The 16,739-nt window shown below is 46.3% G+C and overlaps 8 non-coding genes across 8 annotated transcripts; all 8 read right to left on the bottom strand.

Annotated features, from left to right (window-relative positions):
- Positions 1–406: 406 nt before the first annotated feature.
- On the bottom strand, positions 407–513 carry LOC139696996 (U6 spliceosomal RNA). The gene has a single exon (XR_011702700.1). It is a non-coding gene; the product is annotated as a U6 spliceosomal RNA (small nuclear RNA).
- Positions 514–2,671: 2,158 nt separating this feature from the next.
- On the bottom strand, positions 2,672–2,778 carry LOC139696999 (U6 spliceosomal RNA). The gene has a single exon (XR_011702702.1). It is a non-coding gene; the product is annotated as a U6 spliceosomal RNA (small nuclear RNA).
- Positions 2,779–4,935: 2,157 nt separating this feature from the next.
- On the bottom strand, positions 4,936–5,042 carry LOC139697000 (U6 spliceosomal RNA). Its single transcript, XR_011702703.1, has one exon. It is a non-coding gene; the product is annotated as a U6 spliceosomal RNA (small nuclear RNA).
- A 2,158-nt stretch (positions 5,043–7,200) lies between these two features.
- On the bottom strand, positions 7,201–7,307 carry LOC139697001 (U6 spliceosomal RNA). Its single transcript, XR_011702704.1, has one exon. It is a non-coding gene; the product is annotated as a U6 spliceosomal RNA (small nuclear RNA).
- A 2,158-nt stretch (positions 7,308–9,465) lies between these two features.
- LOC139697022 (U6 spliceosomal RNA) lies at positions 9,466–9,572 on the bottom strand. Its single transcript, XR_011702725.1, has one exon. It is a non-coding gene; the product is annotated as a U6 spliceosomal RNA (small nuclear RNA).
- A 2,158-nt stretch (positions 9,573–11,730) lies between these two features.
- Positions 11,731–11,837, bottom strand: LOC139697002 (U6 spliceosomal RNA). The gene has a single exon (XR_011702705.1). It is a non-coding gene; the product is annotated as a U6 spliceosomal RNA (small nuclear RNA).
- Positions 11,838–13,995: 2,158 nt separating this feature from the next.
- Positions 13,996–14,102, bottom strand: LOC139697003 (U6 spliceosomal RNA). Its single transcript, XR_011702706.1, has one exon. It is a non-coding gene; the product is annotated as a U6 spliceosomal RNA (small nuclear RNA).
- Positions 14,103–16,260: 2,158 nt separating this feature from the next.
- On the bottom strand, positions 16,261–16,367 carry LOC139697004 (U6 spliceosomal RNA). The gene has a single exon (XR_011702707.1). It is a non-coding gene; the product is annotated as a U6 spliceosomal RNA (small nuclear RNA).
- Between the last annotated feature and the right edge of the window lie 372 nt (positions 16,368–16,739).

Raw genomic sequence — 16,739 nt, forward strand, 5'->3', positions numbered from 1 at the left:
CTTCCTCTCACTATCATTTTACCTTTGTTTTTGAATTACCCGACCCAGCCGGATATTCAAGTGCCGGGCAAAATTAACACTACGCACGAGTATGTATTTACGGTGAGATTGTACTGTCAAACAACGGAATGCTCTCGCCAGGCGATCGCTCCGTCAACCGGCCCCGTACGAAGGAGAGCTCCCAATGACTCTTCGGAGGAATGGATGTTTAAAAAAAATTAACGCTCGCTTGATGCCCATTTTTCAGTTTGGCGCGAGACTTTGGCCGCAGCTTGTAAAAACCCTCCGAGGGTTGCTGGTGAATTTCTAAAACTGGAAAACAATCATCTCTTTTTGTGATGAGACCTTGCCCTTGAGACGCTTGCGCCAATTTTTCCGCCAGTCTCCGATAGAGAAAACATGTGCAAAAAATGTGGAACGCTTCACGATTTTGCGTGTCATCCTTGCGCAGGGGCCATGCTAATCTTCTCTGTATCGTTCCAATTTTAGTATATGTACCGCCGAAGCGAGTACGAAAGGAAAGCGGTGAAGACGTAGTACGTATACCCTCCATCACTGTCGATTTAGTGTTTGCGAGAATTAACTCCTAGGGACAAAGCGACGACATAGTAATTGTATTCCCAGACTTTCGCTATGACCATTACTAGGATTAGTGAAATTATTTTCGGTTTTTGTACATCAACTCTCATGTTGGCCGACGATTTCGCGGTAAAAGTAGATTTGCACTAATCCCTGGTTTCGGGCGACGAGCCAACAGGCATATTGCCTACTCCGACACGCCTTCGCCAATTACGGCGCGGAAGTGCACAATCGATGCAAACCAAGAAGTAGGCAAACTCGGTAGGAAGCAGTACCTCTTCCGAGCTACCCGAGTCTGACGCAGTCTTTTAAACCGCCATTTCAATGTTTTGCGCTGAACACTTCATTATTCTTCCCGAAATTGGCAATCATTTCCATCTACCAAAAACTGTTTCCCGTCATCTTTGTAACGTTTTCCGAGGCAACTTTCTTGGGCGAGAAAGGATGCTCGGACGAGGTTTCTTTCGCGTGGCCTCACTCGGGGAATCGAGAGAGTTCAACGCTGGTCTGACCGTTTCGTTAAAAACTCTACCGGGTACAGATGAGGATGGTGTATGAGTTAAACGTAGTCAAGTACACGTTGAGGAACAACCGACGAGGGTGCGCTCAGGAAGATATCAATGGACTGCGAGCAAGACGGTGACTTTCCTTCGGTGGCGTTCCTGATTCCGTCCCAGGACTCCGCGGCGGATACCGGGGGCCGAGAATGGACATTGCAATGATTATTATTACCCTTGAATTTCACAAAAGTCATTTCCGCGCCAGCAATTTTGAAGGAGACGAGGGTAAATATTTTTGCGTCCACGGAAATCACCCGAACGAAATGAAATTGACATAAATTTTCTCACCGCACCAGTGGAAGTGGCCGCGGAAGACGTAGGACTTCCTAGTTGCCCCGGCGAATTTATGTGCAGTATGATACCCGTAGTCAGTCGGTCTCTAACGTCTGCTTATTTGAACTTTTATTGCAACAAAACGTGTTACGGAATTAAGCATCGAAAAGGAGACGCCAGTGAAATATTTTTGCGGGATTTTTGAGTTTGCCGTCTAAAGTTTGCATCTCAGTAGTGGTGAACTATTTGGGCTCGGTCCTGGAGGAGTCAGACTTTTCGGCACGAGATCATCATCGCTAGATGGCCCAACATGAGATCAATTCAATTTTTTTCGTGTCGCGAAGGCTTGTTCCTTTGCACAATGCGTGTATTTACGTGGTTTTCCCTGCAGTTTCATTCCTTTTCGAGGGTGGTGACAACTCGCCCTTGCGGCGAACCGCGGGTTATTGCGTAGATGACTTTGCGGATGTTTCATGATGTGGCATGGGGTGGGAGTGTTTCATGCGGGGAGGGAAAGTCGTGAGGGAGAATGTGAGGGAGGACAGGAAAAGGGAAAAATATTCAGTTAAAAACTATCGAATACCGAGAAGATTTAGCAACACTCCGGTTTCTATCATTCGAGACAAGGGTTACCACGCGCAATCGATTTGTTTGGCGGAAAAAGGGATTGAAGTTCGAGACGTAGGAGGTCTATCGCAGAAATGGTAGTGGCTCCTTTTCACTCCCGTTTTTTCGAATAACGCATGACTATTTTGTTAGGTGGCTTAGCACGCGTTTTGAATAAAACTTCCCGCAGCATTGAACAAATATGCACGTTAGTTGAGGTTTTTTACCGAATGCATTTTCCCTATTCCTTCCTCTCACTATCATTTTACCTTTGTTTTTGAATTACCCGACCCAGCCGGATATTCAAGTGCCGGGCAAAATTAACACTACGCACGAGTATGTATTTACGGTGAGATTGTACTGTCAAACAACGGAATGCTCTCGCCAGGCGATCGCTCCGTCAACCGGCCTCGTACGAAGGAGAGCTCCCAATGACTCTTCGGAGGAATGGATGTTTAAAAAAAATTAACGCTCGCTTGATGCCCATTTTTCAGTTTGGCGCGAGACTTTGGCCGCAGCTTGTAAAAACTCTCCGAGGGTTGCTGGTGAATTACTAAAACTGGAAAACAATCATCTCTTTTTGTGATGAGACCTTGCCCTTGAGACGCTTGCGCCAATTTTTCCGCCAGTCTCCGATAGAGAAAACATGTGCAAAAAATGTGGAACGCTTCACGATTTTGCGTGTCATCCTTGCGCAGGGGCCATGCTAATCTTCTCTGTATCGTTCCAATTTTAGTATATGTACCGCCGAAGCGAGTACGAAAGGAAAGCGGTGAAGACGTAGTACGTATACCCTCCATCACTGTCGATTTAGTTTTTGCGAGAATTAACTCATAGGGACAAAGCGACGACATAGTAATTGTATTCCCAGACTTTCGCTATGACCATTACTAGAATTAGTGAAATTATTTTCGGTTTTTGTACATCAACTCTCATGTTGGCCGACGATTTCGCGGTAAAAGTAGATTTGCACTAATCCCTGGTTTCGGGCGACGAGCCAACAGGCATATTGCCTACTCCGACACGCCTTCGCCAATTACGGCGCGGAAGTGCACAATCGATGCAAACCAAGAAGTAGGCAAACTCGGTAGGAAGCAGTACCTCTTCCGAGCTACCCGAGTCTGACGCAGTCTTTTAAACCGCCATTTCAATGTTTTGCGCTGAACACTTCATTATTCTTCCCGAAATTGGCAATCATTTCCATCTACCAAAAACTGTTTCCCGTCATCTTTGTAACGTTTTCCGAGGCAACTTTCTTGGGCGAGAAAGGATGCTCGGACGAGGTTTCTTTCGCGTGGCCTCACTCGGGGAATCGAGAGAGTTCAACGCTGGTCTGACCGTTTCGTTAAAAACTCTACCGGGTACAGATGAGGATGGTGTATGAGTTAAACGTAGTCAAGTACACGTTGAGGAACAACCGACGAGGGTGCGCTCAGGAAGATATCATTGGACTGCGAGCAAGACGGTGACTTTCCTTCGGTGGCGTTCCTGATTCCGTCCCAGGACTCCGCGGCGGATACCGGGGGCCGAGAATGGACATTGCAATGATTATTATTACCCTTGAATTTCACAAAAGTCATTTCCGCGCCAGCAATTTTGAAGGAGACGAGGGTAAATATTTTTGCGTCCACGGAAATCACCCGAACGAAATGAAATTGACATAAATTTTCTCACCGCACCAGTGGAAGTGGCCGCGGAAGACGTAGGACTTCCTAGTTGCCCCGGCGAATTTATGTGCAGTATGATACCCGTAGTCAGTCGGTCTCTAACGTCTGCTTATTTGAACTTTTATTGCAACAAAACGTGTTACGGAATTAAGCATCGAAAAGGAGACGCCAGTGAAATATTTTTGCGGGATTTTTGAGTTTGCCGTCTAAAGTTTGCATCTCAGTAGTGGTGAACGATTTGGGCTCGGTCCTGGAGGAGTCAGACTTTTCTGCACGAGATCATCATCGCTAGATGGCCCAACATGAGATCAATTCAATTTTTTTCGTGTCGCGAAGGCTTGTTCCTTTGCACAATGCGTGTATTTTCGTGGTTTTCCCTGCAGTTTCATTCCTTTTCGAGGGTGGTGACAACTCGCCCTTGCGGCGAACCGCGGGTTATTGCGTAGATGACTTTGCGGATGTTTCATGATGTGGCATGGGGTGCGAGTGTTTCATGCGGGGAGGGAAAGTCGTGAGGGAGAATGTGAGGGAGGACAGGAAAAGGGAAAAATATTCAGTTAAAACTATCGAATACCGAGAAGATTTAGCAACACTCCGGTTTCTATCATTCGAGACAAGGGTTACCACGCGCAATCGATTTGTTTGGCGGAAAAAGGGATTGAAGTTCGAGACGTAGGAGGTCTATCGCAGAAATGGTAGTGGCTCCTTTTCACTCCCGTTTTTTCGAATAACGCATGACTATTTTGTTAGGTGGCTTAGCACGCGTTTTGAATAAAACTTCCCGCAGCATTGAACAAATATGCACGTTAGTTGAGGTTTTTTACCGAATGCATTTTCCCTATTCCTTCCTCTCACTGTCATTTTACCTTTGTTTTTGAATTACCCGACCCAGCCGGATATTCAAGTGCCGGGCAAAATTAACACTACGCACGAGTATGTATTTACGGTGAGATTGTACTGTCAAACAACGGAATGCTCCCGCCAGGCGATCGCTCCGTCAACCGGCCTCGTACGAAGGAGAGCTCCCAATGACTCTTCGGAGGAATGGATGTTTAAAAAAAATTAACGCTCGCTTGATGCCCATTTTTCAGTTTGGCGCGAGACTTTGGCCGCAGCTTGTAAAAACTCTCCGAGGGTTGCTGGTGAATTACTAAAACTGGAAAACAATCATCTCTTTTTGTGATGAGACCTTGCCCTTGAGACGCTTGCGCCAATTTTTCCGCCAGTCTCCGATAGAGAAAACATGTGCAAAAAATGTGGAACGCTTCACGATTTTGCGTGTCATCCTTGCGCAGGGGCCATGCTAATCTTCTCTGTATCGTTCCAATTTTAGTATATGTACCGCCGAAGCGAGTACGAAAGGAAAGCGGTGAAGACGTAGTACGTATACCCTCCATCACTGTCGATTTAGTTTTTGCGAGAATTAACTCATAGGGACAAAGCGACGACATAGTAATTGTATTCCCAGACTTTCGCTATGACCATTACTAGAATTAGTGAAATTATTTTCGGTTTTTGTACATCAACTCTCATGTTGGCCGACGATTTCGCGGTAAAAGTAGATTTGCACTAATCCCTGGTTTCGGGCGACGAGCCAACAGGCATATTGCCTACTCCGACACGCCTTCGCCAATTACGGCGCGGAAGTGCACAATCGATGCAAACCAAGAAGTAGGCAAACTCGGTAGGAAGCAGTACCTCTTCCGAGCTACCCGAGTCTGACGCAGTCTTTTAAACCGCCATTTCAATGTTTTGCGCTGAACACTTCATTATTCTTCCCGAAATTGGCAATCATTTCCATCTACCAAAAACTGTTTCCCGTCATCTTTGTAACGTTTTCCGAGGCAACTTTCTTGGGCGAGAAAGGATGCTCGGACGAGGTTTCTTTCGCGTGGCCTCACTCGGGGAATCGAGAGAGTTCAACGCTGGTCTGACCGTTTCGTTAAAAACTCTACCGGTAACAGATGAGGATGGTGTATGAGTTAAACGTAGTCAAGTACACGTTGAGGAACAACCGACGAGGGTGCGCTCAGGAAGATATCATTGGACTGCGAGCAAGACGGTGACTTTCCTTCGGTGGCGTTCCTGATTCCGTCCCAGGACTCCGCGGCGGATACCGGGGGCCGAGAATGGACATTGCAATGATTATTATTACCCTTGAATTTCATAAAAGTCATTTCCGCGCCAGCAATTTTGAAGGAGACGAGGGTAAATATTTTTGCGTCCACGGAAATCACCCGAACGAAATGAAATTGACATAAATTTTCTCACCGCACCAGTGGAAGTGGCCGCGGAAGACGTAGGACTTCCTAGTTGCCCCGGCGAATTTATGTGCAGTATGATACCCGTAGTCAGTCGGTCTCTAACGTCTGCTTATTTGAACTTTTATTGCAACAAAACGTGTTACGGAATTAAGCATCGAAAAGGAGACGCCAGTGAAATATTTTTGCGGGATTTTTGAGTTTTCCGTCTAAAGTTTGCATCTCAGTAGTGGTGAACGATTTGGGCTCGGTCCTGGAGGAGTCAGACTTTTCGGCACGAGATCATCATCGCTAGATGGCCCAACATGAGATCAATTCAATTTTTTTCGTGTCGCGAAGGCTTGTTCCTTTGCACAATGCGTGTATTTTCGTGGTTTTCCCTGCAGTTTCATTCCTTTTCGAGGGTGGTGACAACTCGCCCTTGCGGCGAACCGCGGGTTATTGCGTAGATGACTTTGCGGATGTTTCATGATGTGGCATGGGGTGCGAGTGTTTCATGCGGGGAGGGAAAGTCGTGAGGGAGAATGTGAGGGAGGACAGGAAAAGGGAAAAATATTCAGTTAAAAACTATCGAATACCGAGAAGATTTAGCAACACTCCGGTTTCTATCATTCGAGACAAGGGTTACCACGCGCAATCGATTTGTTTGGCGGAAAAAGGGATTGAAGTTCGAGACGTAGGAGGTCTATCGCAGAAATGGTAGTGGCTCCTTTTCACTCCCGTTTTTTCGAATAACGCATGACTATTTTGTTAGGTGGCTTAGCACGCGTTTTGAATAAAACTTCCCGCAGCATTGAACAAATATGCACGTTAGTTGAGGTTTTTTACCGAATGCATTTTCCCTATTCCTTCCTCTCACTGTCATTTTACCTTTGTTTTTGAATTACCCGACCCAGCCGGATATTCAAGTGCCGGGCAAAATTAACACTACGCACGAGTATGTATTTACGGTGAGATTGTACTGTCAAACAACGGAATGCTCTCGCCAGGCGATCGCTCCGTCAACCGGCCTCGTACGAAGGAGAGCTCCCAATGACTCTTCGGAGGAATGGATGTTTAAAAAAAATTAACGCTCGCTTGATGCCCATTTTTCAGTTTGGCGCGAGACTTTGGCCGCAGCTTGTAAAAACCCTCCGAGGGTTGCTTGTGAATTTCTAAAACTGGAAAACAATCATCTCTTTTTGTGATGAGACCTTGCCCTTGAGACGCTTGCGCCAATTTTTCCGCCAGTCTCCGATAGAGAAAACATGTGCAAAAAATGTGGAACGCTTCACGATTTTGCGTGTCATCCTTGCGCAGGGGCCATGCTAATCTTCTCTGTATCGTTCCAATTTTAGTATATGTACCGCCGAAGCGAGTACGAAAGGAAAGCGGTGAAGACGTAGTACGTATACCCTCCATCACTGTCGATTTAGTGTTTGCGAGAATTAACTCCTAGGGACAAAGCGACGACATAGTAATTGTATTCCCAGACTTTCGCTATGACCATTACTAGGATTAGTGAAATTATTTTCGGTTTTTGTACATCAACTCTCATGTTGGCCGACGATTTCGCGGTAAAAGAAGATTTGCACTAATCCCTGGTTTCGGGCGACGAGCCAACAGGCATATTGCCTACTCCGACACGCCTTCGCCAATTACGGCGCGGAAGTGCACAATCGATGCAAACCAAGAAGTAGGCAAACTCGGTAGGAAGCAGTACCTCTTCCGAGCTACCCGAGTCTGACGCAGTCTTTTAAACCGCCATTTCAATGTTTTGCGCTGAACACTTCATTATTCTTCCCGAAATTGGCAATCATTTCCATCTACCAAAAACTGTTTCCCGTCATCTTTGTAACGTTTTCCGAGGCAACTTTCTTGGGCGAGAAAGGATGCTCGGACGAGGTTTCTTTCGCGTGGCCTCACTCGGGGAATCGAGAGAGTTCAACGCTGGTCTGACCGTTTCGTTAAAAACTCTACCGGGTACAGATGAGGATGGTGTATGAGTTAAACGTAGTCAAGTACACGTTGAGGAACAACCGACGAGGGTGCGCTCAGGAAGATATCATTGGACTGCGAGCAAGACGGTGACTTTCCTTCGGTGGCGTTCCTGATTCCGTCCCAGGACTCCGCGGCGGATACCGGGGGCCGAGAATGGACATTGCAATGATTATTATTACCCTTGAATTTCACAAAAGTCATTTCCGCGCCAGCAATTTTGAAGGAGACGAGGGTAAATATTTTTGCGTCCACGGAAATCACCCGAACGAAATGAAATTGACATAAATTTTCTCACCGCACCAGTGGAAGTGGCCGCGGAAGACGTAGGACTTCCTAGTTGCCCCGGCGAATTTATGTGCAGTATGATACCCGTAGTCAGTCGGTCTCTAACGTCTGCTTATTTGAACTTTTATTGCAACAAAACGTGTTACGGAATTAAGCATCGAAAAGGAGACGCCAGTGAAATATTTTTGCGGGATTTTTGAGTTTGCCGTCTAAAGTTTGCATCTCAGTAGTGGTGAACTATTTGGGCTCGGTCCTGGAGGAGTCAGACTTTTCGGCACGAGATCATCATCGCTAGATGGCCCAACATGAGATCAATTCAATTTTTTTCGTGTCGCGAAGGCTTGTTCCTTTGCACAATGCGTGTATTTTCGTGGTTTTCCCTGCAGTTTCATTCCTTTTCGAGGGTGGTGACAACTCGCCCTTGCGGCGAACCGCGGGTTATTGCGTAGATGACTTTGCGGATGTTTCATGATGTGGCATGGGGTGCGAGTGTTTCATGCGGGGAGGGAAAGTCGTGAGGGAGAATGTGAGGGAGGACAGGAAAAGGGAAAAATATTCAGTTAAAAACTATCGAATACCGAGAAGATTTAGCAACACTCCGGTTTCTATCATTCGAGACAAGGGTTACCACGCGCAATCGATTTGTTTGGCGGAAAAAGGGATTGAAGTTCGAGACGTAGGAGGTCTATCGCAGAAATGGTAGTGGCTCCTTTTCACTCCCGTTTTTTCGAATAACGCATGACTATTTTGTTAGGTGGCTTAGCACGCGTTTTGAATAAAACTTCCCGCAGCATTGAACAAATATGCACGTTAGTTGAGGTTTTTTACCGAATGCATTTTCCCTATTCCTTCCTCTCACTATCATTTTACCTTTGTTTTTGAATTACCCGACCCAGCCGGATATTCAAGTGCCGGGCAAAATTAACACTACGCACGAGTATGTATTTACGGTGAGATTGTACTGTCAAACAACGGAATGCTCTCGCCAGGCGATCGCTCCGTCAACCGGCCCCGTACGAAGGAGAGCTCCCAATGACTCTTCGGAGGAATGGATGTTTAAAAAAAATTAACGCTCGCTTGATGCCCATTTTTCAGTTTGGCGCGAGACTTTGGCCGCAGCTTGTAAAAACCCTCCGAGGGTTGCTGGTGAATTTCTAAAACTGGAAAACAATCATCTCTTTTTGTGATGAGACCTTGCCCTTGAGACGCTTGCGCCAATTTTTCCGCCAGTCTCCGATAGAGAAAACATGTGCAAAAAATGTGGAACGCTTCACCATTTTGCGTGTCATCCTTGCGCAGGGGCCATGCTAATCTTCTCTGTATCGTTCCAATTTTAGTATATGTACCGCCGAAGCGAGTACGAAAGGAAAGCGGTGAAGACGTAGTACGTATACCCTCCATCACTGTCGATTTAGTTTTTGCGAGAATTAACTCATAGGGACAAAGCGACGACATAGTAATTGTATTCCCAGACTTTCGCTATGACCATTACTAGGATTAGTGAAATTATTTTCGGTTTTTGTACATCAACTCTCATGTTGGCTGACGATTTCGCGGTAAAAGTAGATTTGCACTAATCCCTGGTTTCGGGCGACGAGCCAACAGGCATATTGCCTACTCCGACACGCCTTCGCCAATTACGGCGCGGAAGTGCACAATCGATGCAAACCAAGAAGTAGGCAAACTCGGTAGGAAGCAGTACCTCTTCCGAGCTACCCGAGTCTGACGCAGTCTTTTAAACCGCCATTTCAATGTTTTGCGCTGAACACTTCATTATTCTTCCCGAAATTGGCAATCATTTCCATCTACCAAAAACTGTTTCCCGTCATCTTTGTAACGTTTTCCGAGGCAACTTTCTTGGGCGAGAAAGGATGCTCGGACGAGGTTTCTTTCGCGTGGCCTCACTCGGGGAATCGAGAGAGTTCAACACTGGTCTGACCGTTTCGTTAAAAACTCTACCGGGTACAGATGAGGATGGTGTATGAGTTAAACGTAGTCAAGTACACGTTGAGGAACAACCGACGAGGGTGCGCTCAGGAAGATATCAATGGACTGCGAGCAAGACGGTGACTTTCCTTCGGTGGCGTTCCTGATTCCGTCCCAGGACTCCGCGGCGGATACCGGGGGCCGAGAATGGACATTGCAATGATTATTATTACCCTTGAATTTCACAAAAGTCATTTCCGCGCCAGCAATTTTGAAGGAGACGAGGGTAAATATTTTTGCGTCCACGGAAATCACCCGAACGAAATGAAATTGACATAAATTTTCTCACCGCACCAGTGGAAGTGGCCGCGGAAGACGTAGGACTTCCTAGTTGCCCCGGCGAATTTATGTGCAGTATGATACCCGTAGTCAGTCGGTCTCTAACGTCTGCTTATTTGAACTTTTATTGCAACAAAACGTGTTACGGAATTAAGCATCGAAAAGGAGACGCCAGTGAAATATTTTTGCGGGATTTTTGAGTTTGCCGTCTAAAGTTTGCATCTCAGTAGTGGTGAACTATTTGGGCTCGGTCCTGGAGGAGTCAGACTTTTCGGCACGAGATCATCATCGCTAGATGGCCCAACATGAGATCAATTCAATTTTCTTCGTGTCGCGAAGGCTTGTTCCTTTGCACAATGCGTGTATTTTCGTGGTTTTCCCTGCAGTTTCATTCCTTTTCGAGGGTGGTGACAACTCGCCCTTGCGGCGAACCGCGGGTTATTGCGTAGATGACTTTGCGGATGTTTCATGATGTGGCATGGGGTGCGAGTGTTTCATGCGGGGAGGGAAAGTCGTGAGGGAGAATGTGAGGGAGGACAGGAAAAGGGAAAAATATTCAGTTAAAAACTATCGAATACCGAGAAGATTTAGCAACACTCCGGTTTCTATCATTCGAGACAAGGGTTACCACGCGCAATCGATTTGTTTGGCGGAAAAAGGGATTGAAGTTCGAGACGTAGGAGGTCTATCGCAGAAATGGTAGTGGCTCCTTTTCACTCCCGTTTTTTCGAATAACGCATGACTATTTTGTTAGGTGGCTTAGCACGCGTTTTGAATAAAACTTCCCGCAGCATTGAACAAATATGCACGTTAGTTGAGGTTTTTTACCGAATGCATTTTCCCTATTCCTTCCTCTCACTATCATTTTACCTTTGTTTTTGAATTACCCGACCCAGCCGGATATTCAAGTGCCGGGCAAAATTAACACTACGCACGAGTATGTATTTACGGTGAGATTGTACTGTCAAACAACGGAATGCTCTCGCCAGGCGATCGCTCCGTCAACCGGCCTCGTTCGAAGGAGAGCTCCCAATGACTCTTCGGAGGAATGGATGTTTAAAAAAAATTAACGCTCGCTTGATGCCCATTTTTCAGTTTGGCGCGAGACTTTGGCCGCAGCTTGTAAAAACCCTCCGAGGGTTGCTGGTGAATTTCTAAAACTGGAAAACAATCATCTCTTTTTGTGATGAGACCTTGCCCTTGAGACGCTTGCGCCAATTTTTCCGCCAGTCTCCGATAGAGAAAACATGTGCAAAAAATGTGGAACGCTTCACGATTTTGCGTGTCATCCTTGCGCAGGGGCCATGCTAATCTTCTCTGTATCGTTCCAATTTTAGTATATGTACCGCCGAAGCGAGTACGAAAGGAAAGCGGTGAAGACGTAGTACGTATACCCTCCATCACTGTCGATTTAGTTTTTGCGAGAATTAACTCCTAGGGACAAAGCGACGACATAGTAATTGTATTCCCAGACTTTCGCTATGACCATTACTAGGATTAGTGAAATTATTTTCGGTTTTTGTACATCAACTCTCATGTTGGCTGACGATTTCGCGGTAAAAGTAGATTTGCACTAATCCCTGGTTTCGGGCGACGAGCCAACAGGCATATTGCCTACTCCGACACGCCTTCGCCAATTACGGCGCGGAAGTGCACAATCGATGCAAACCAAGAAGTAGGCAAACTCGGTAGGAAGCAGTACCTCTTCTGAGCTACCCGAGTCTGACGCAGTCTTTTAAACCGCCATTTCAATGTTTTGCGCTGAACACTTCATTATTCTTCCCGAAATTGGCAATCATTTCCATCTACCAAAAACTGTTTCCCGTCATCTTTGTAACGTTTTCCGAGGCAACTTTCTTGGGCGAGAAAGGATGCTCGGACGAGGTTTCTTTCGCGTGGCCTCACTCGGGGAATCGAGAGAGTTCAACACTGGTCTGACCGTTTCGTTAAAAACTCTACCGGGTACAGATGAGGATGGTGTATGAGTTAAACGTAGTCAAGTAAACGTTGAGGAACAACCGACGAGGGTGCGCTCAGGAAGATATCAATGGACTGCGAGCAAGACGGTGACTTTCCTTCGGTGGCGTTCCTGATTCCGTCCCAGGACTCCGCGGCGGATACCGGGGGCCGAGAATGGACATTGCAATGATTATTATTACCCTTGAATTTCACAAAAGTCATTTCCGCGCCAGCAATTTTGAAGGAGACGAGGGTAAATATTTTTGCGTCCACGGAAATCACCCGAACGAAATGAAATTGACATAAATTTTCTCACCGCACCAGTGGAAGTGGCCGCGGAAGACGTAGGACTTCCTAGTTGCCCCGGCGAATTTATGTGCAGTATGATACCCGTAGTCAGTCGGTCTCTAACGTCTGCTTATTTGAACTTTTATTGCAACAAAACGTGTTACGGAATTAAGCATCGAAAAGGAGACGCCAGTGAAATATTTTTGCGGGATTTTTGAGTTTGCCGTCTAAAGTTTGCATCTCAGTAGTGGTGAACTATTTGGGCTCGGTCCTGGAGGAGTCAGACTTTTCGGCACGAGATCATCATCGCTAGATGGCCCAACATGAGATCAATTCAATTTTTTTCGTGTCGCGAAGGCTTGTTCCTTTGCACAATGCGTGTATTTTCGTGGTTTTCCCTGCAGTTTCATTCCTTTTCGAGGGTGGTGACAACTCGCCCTTGCGGCGAACCGCGGGTTATTGCGTAGATGACTTTGCGGATGTTTCATGATGTGGCATGGGGTGCGAGTGTTTCATGCGGGGAGGGAAAGTCGTGAGGGAGAATGTGAGGGAGGACAGGAAAAGGGAAAAATATTCAGTTAAAAACTATCGAATACCGAGAAGATTTAGCAACACTCCGGTTTCTATCATTCGAGACAAGGGTTACCACGCGCAATCGATTTGTTTGGCGGAAAAAGGGACTGAAGTTCGAGACGTAGGAGGTCTATCGCAGAAATGGTAGTGGCTCCTTTTCACTCCCGTTTTTTCGAATAACGCATGACTATTTTGTTAGGTGGCTTAGCACGCGTTTTGAATAAAACTTCCCGCAGCATTGAACAAATATGCACGTTAGTTGAGGTTTTTTACCGAATGCATTTTCCCTATTCCTTCCTCTCACTATCATTTTACCTTTGTTTTTGAATTACCCGACCCAGCCGGATATTCAAGTGCCGGGCAAAATTAACACTACGCACGAGTATGTATTTACGGTGAGATTGTACTGTCAAACAACGGAATGCTCTCGCCAGGCGATCGCTCCGTCAACCGGCCTCGTTCGAAGGAGAGCTCCCAATGACTCTTCGGAGGAATGGATGTTTAAAAAAAATTAACGCTCGCTTGATGCCCATTTTTCAGTTTGGCGCGAGACTTTGGCCGCAGCTTGTAAAAACTCTCCGAGGGTTGCTGGTGAATTACTAAAACTGGAAAACAATCATCTCTTTTTGTGATGAGACCTTGCCCTTGAGACGCTTGCGCCAATTTTTCCGCCAGTCTCCGATAGAGAAAACATGTGCAAAAAATGTGGAACGCTTCACGATTTTGCGTGTCATCCTTGCGCAGGGGCCATGCTAATCTTCTCTGTATCGTTCCAATTTTAGTATATGTACCGCCGAAGCGAGTACGAAAGGAAAGCGGTGAAGACGTAGTACGTATACCCTCCATCACTGTCGATTTAGTGTTTGCGAGAATTAACTCATAGGGACAAAGCGACGACATAGTAATTGTATTCCCAGACTTTCGCTATGACCATTACTAGGATTAGTGAAATTATTTTCGGTTTTTGTACATCAACTCTCATGTTGGCCGACGATTTCGCGGTAAAAGTAGATTTGCACTAATCCCTGGTTTCGGGCGACGAGCCAACAGGCATATTGCCTACTCCGACACGCCTTCGCCAATTACGGCGCGGAAGTGCACAATCGATGCAAACCAAGAAGTAGGCAAACTCGGTAGGAAGCAGTACCTCTTCCGAGCTACCCGAGTCTGACGCAGTCTTTTAAATCGCCATTTCAATGTTTTGCGCTGAACACTTCATTATTCTTCCCGAAATTGGCAATCATTTCCATCTACCAAAAACTGTTTCCCGTCATCTTTGTAACGTTTTCCGAGGCAACTTTCTTGGGCGAGAAAGGATGCTCGGACGAGGTTTCTTTCGCGTGGCCTCACTCGGGGAATCGAGAGAGTTCAACGCTGGTCTGACCGTTTCGTTAAAAACTCTACCGGGTACAGATGAGGATGGTGTATGAGTTAAACGTAGTCAAGTACACGTTGAGGAACAACCGACGAGGGTGCGCTCAGGAAGATATCATTGGACTGCGAGCAAGACGGTGACTTTCCTTCGGTGGCGTTCCTGATTCCGTCCCAGGACTCCGCGGCGGATACCGGGGGCCGAGAATGGACATTGCAATGATTATTATTACCCTTGAATTTCACAAAAGTCATTTCCGCGCCAGCAATTTTGAAGGAGACGAGGGTAAATATTTTTGCGTCCACGGAAATCACCCGAACGAAATGAAATTGACATAAATTTTCTCACCGCACCAGTGGAAGTGGCCGCGGAAGACGTAGGACTTCCTAGTTGCCCCGGCGAATTTATGTGCAGTATGATACCCGTAGTCAGTCGGTCTCTAACGTCTGCTTATTTGAACTTTTATTGCAACAAAACGTGTTACGGAATTAAGCATCGAAAAGGAGACGCCAGTGAAATATTTTTGCGGGATTTTTGAGTTTGCCGTCTAAAGTTTGCATCTCAGTAGTGGTGAACGATTTGGGCTCGGTCCTGGAGGAGTCAGACTTTTCGGCACGAGATCATCATCGCTATATGGCCCAACATGAGATCAATTCAATTTTTTTCGTGTCGCGAAGGCTTGTTCCTTTGCACAATGCGTGTATTTTCGTGGTTTTCCCTGCAGTTTCATTCCTTTTCGAGGGTGGTGACAACTCGCCCTTGCGGCGAACCGCGGGTTATTGCGTAGATGACTTTGCGGATGTTTCATGATGTGGCATGGGGTGCGAGTGTTTCATGCGGGGAGGGAAAGTCGTGAGGGAGAATGTGAGAGAGGACAGGAAAAGGGAAAAATATTCAGTTAAAAACTATCGAATACCGAGAAGATTTAGCAACACTCCGGTTTCTATCATTCGAGACAAGGGTTACCACGCGCAATCGATTTGTTTGGCGGAAAAAGGGATTGAAGTTCGAGACGTAGGAGGTCTATCGCAGAAATGGTAGTGGCTCCTTTTCACTTCCGTTTTTTCGAATAACGCATGACTATTTTGTTAGGTGGCTTAGCACGCGTTTTGAATAAAACTTCCCGCAGCATTGAACAAATATGCACGTTAGTTGAGGTTTTTTACCGAATGCATTTTCCCTATTCCTTCCTCTCACTATCATTTTACCTTTGTTTTTGAATTACCCGACCCAGCCGGATATTCAAGTGCCGGGCAAAATTAACACTACGCACGAGTATGTATTTACGGTGAGATTGTACTGTCAAACAACGGAATGCTCTCGCCAGGCGATCGCTCCGTCAACCGGCCTCGTTCGAAGGAGAGCTCCCAATGACTCTTCGGAGGAATGGATGTTTAAAAAAAATTAACGCTCGCTTGATGCCCATTTTTCAGTTTGGCGCGAGACTTTGGCCGCAGCTTGTAAAAACCCTCCGAGGGTTGCTGGTGAATTTCTAAAACTGGAAAACAATCATCTCTTTTTGTGATGAGACCTTGCCCTTGAGACGCTTGCGCCAATTTTTCCGCCAGTCTCCGATAGAGAAAACATGTGCAAAAAATGTGGAACGCTTCACGATTTTGCGTGTCATCCTTGCGCAGGGGCCATGCTAATCTTCTCTGTATCGTTCCAATTTTAGTATATGTACCGCCGAAGCGAGTACGAAAGGAAAGCGGTGAAGACGTAGTACGTATACCCTCCATCACTGTCGATTTAGTTTTTGCGAGAATTAACTCATAGGGACAAAGCGACGACATAGTAATTGTATTCCCAGACTTTCGCTATGACCATTACTAGGATTAGTGAAATTATTTTCGGTTTTTGTACATCAACTCTCATGTTGGCTGACGATTTCGCGGTAAAAGTAGATTTGCACTAATCCCTGGTTTCGGGCGACGAGCCAACAGGCATATTGCCTACTCCGACACGCCTTCGCCAATTACGGCGCGGAAGTGCACAATCGATGCAAACCAAGAAGTAGGCAAACTCGGTAGGAAGCAGTACCTCTTCCGAGCTACCCGAGTCTGACGCAGTC

The sequence above is a fragment of the Hetaerina americana genome, unplaced genomic scaffold (assembly GCF_022747635.1).
Source record: "Hetaerina americana unplaced genomic scaffold, ioHetAmer1.1.p SCAF_7, whole genome shotgun sequence".
NCBI classification, from domain to species: Eukaryota; Metazoa; Arthropoda; class Insecta; order Odonata; family Calopterygidae; genus Hetaerina; species Hetaerina americana.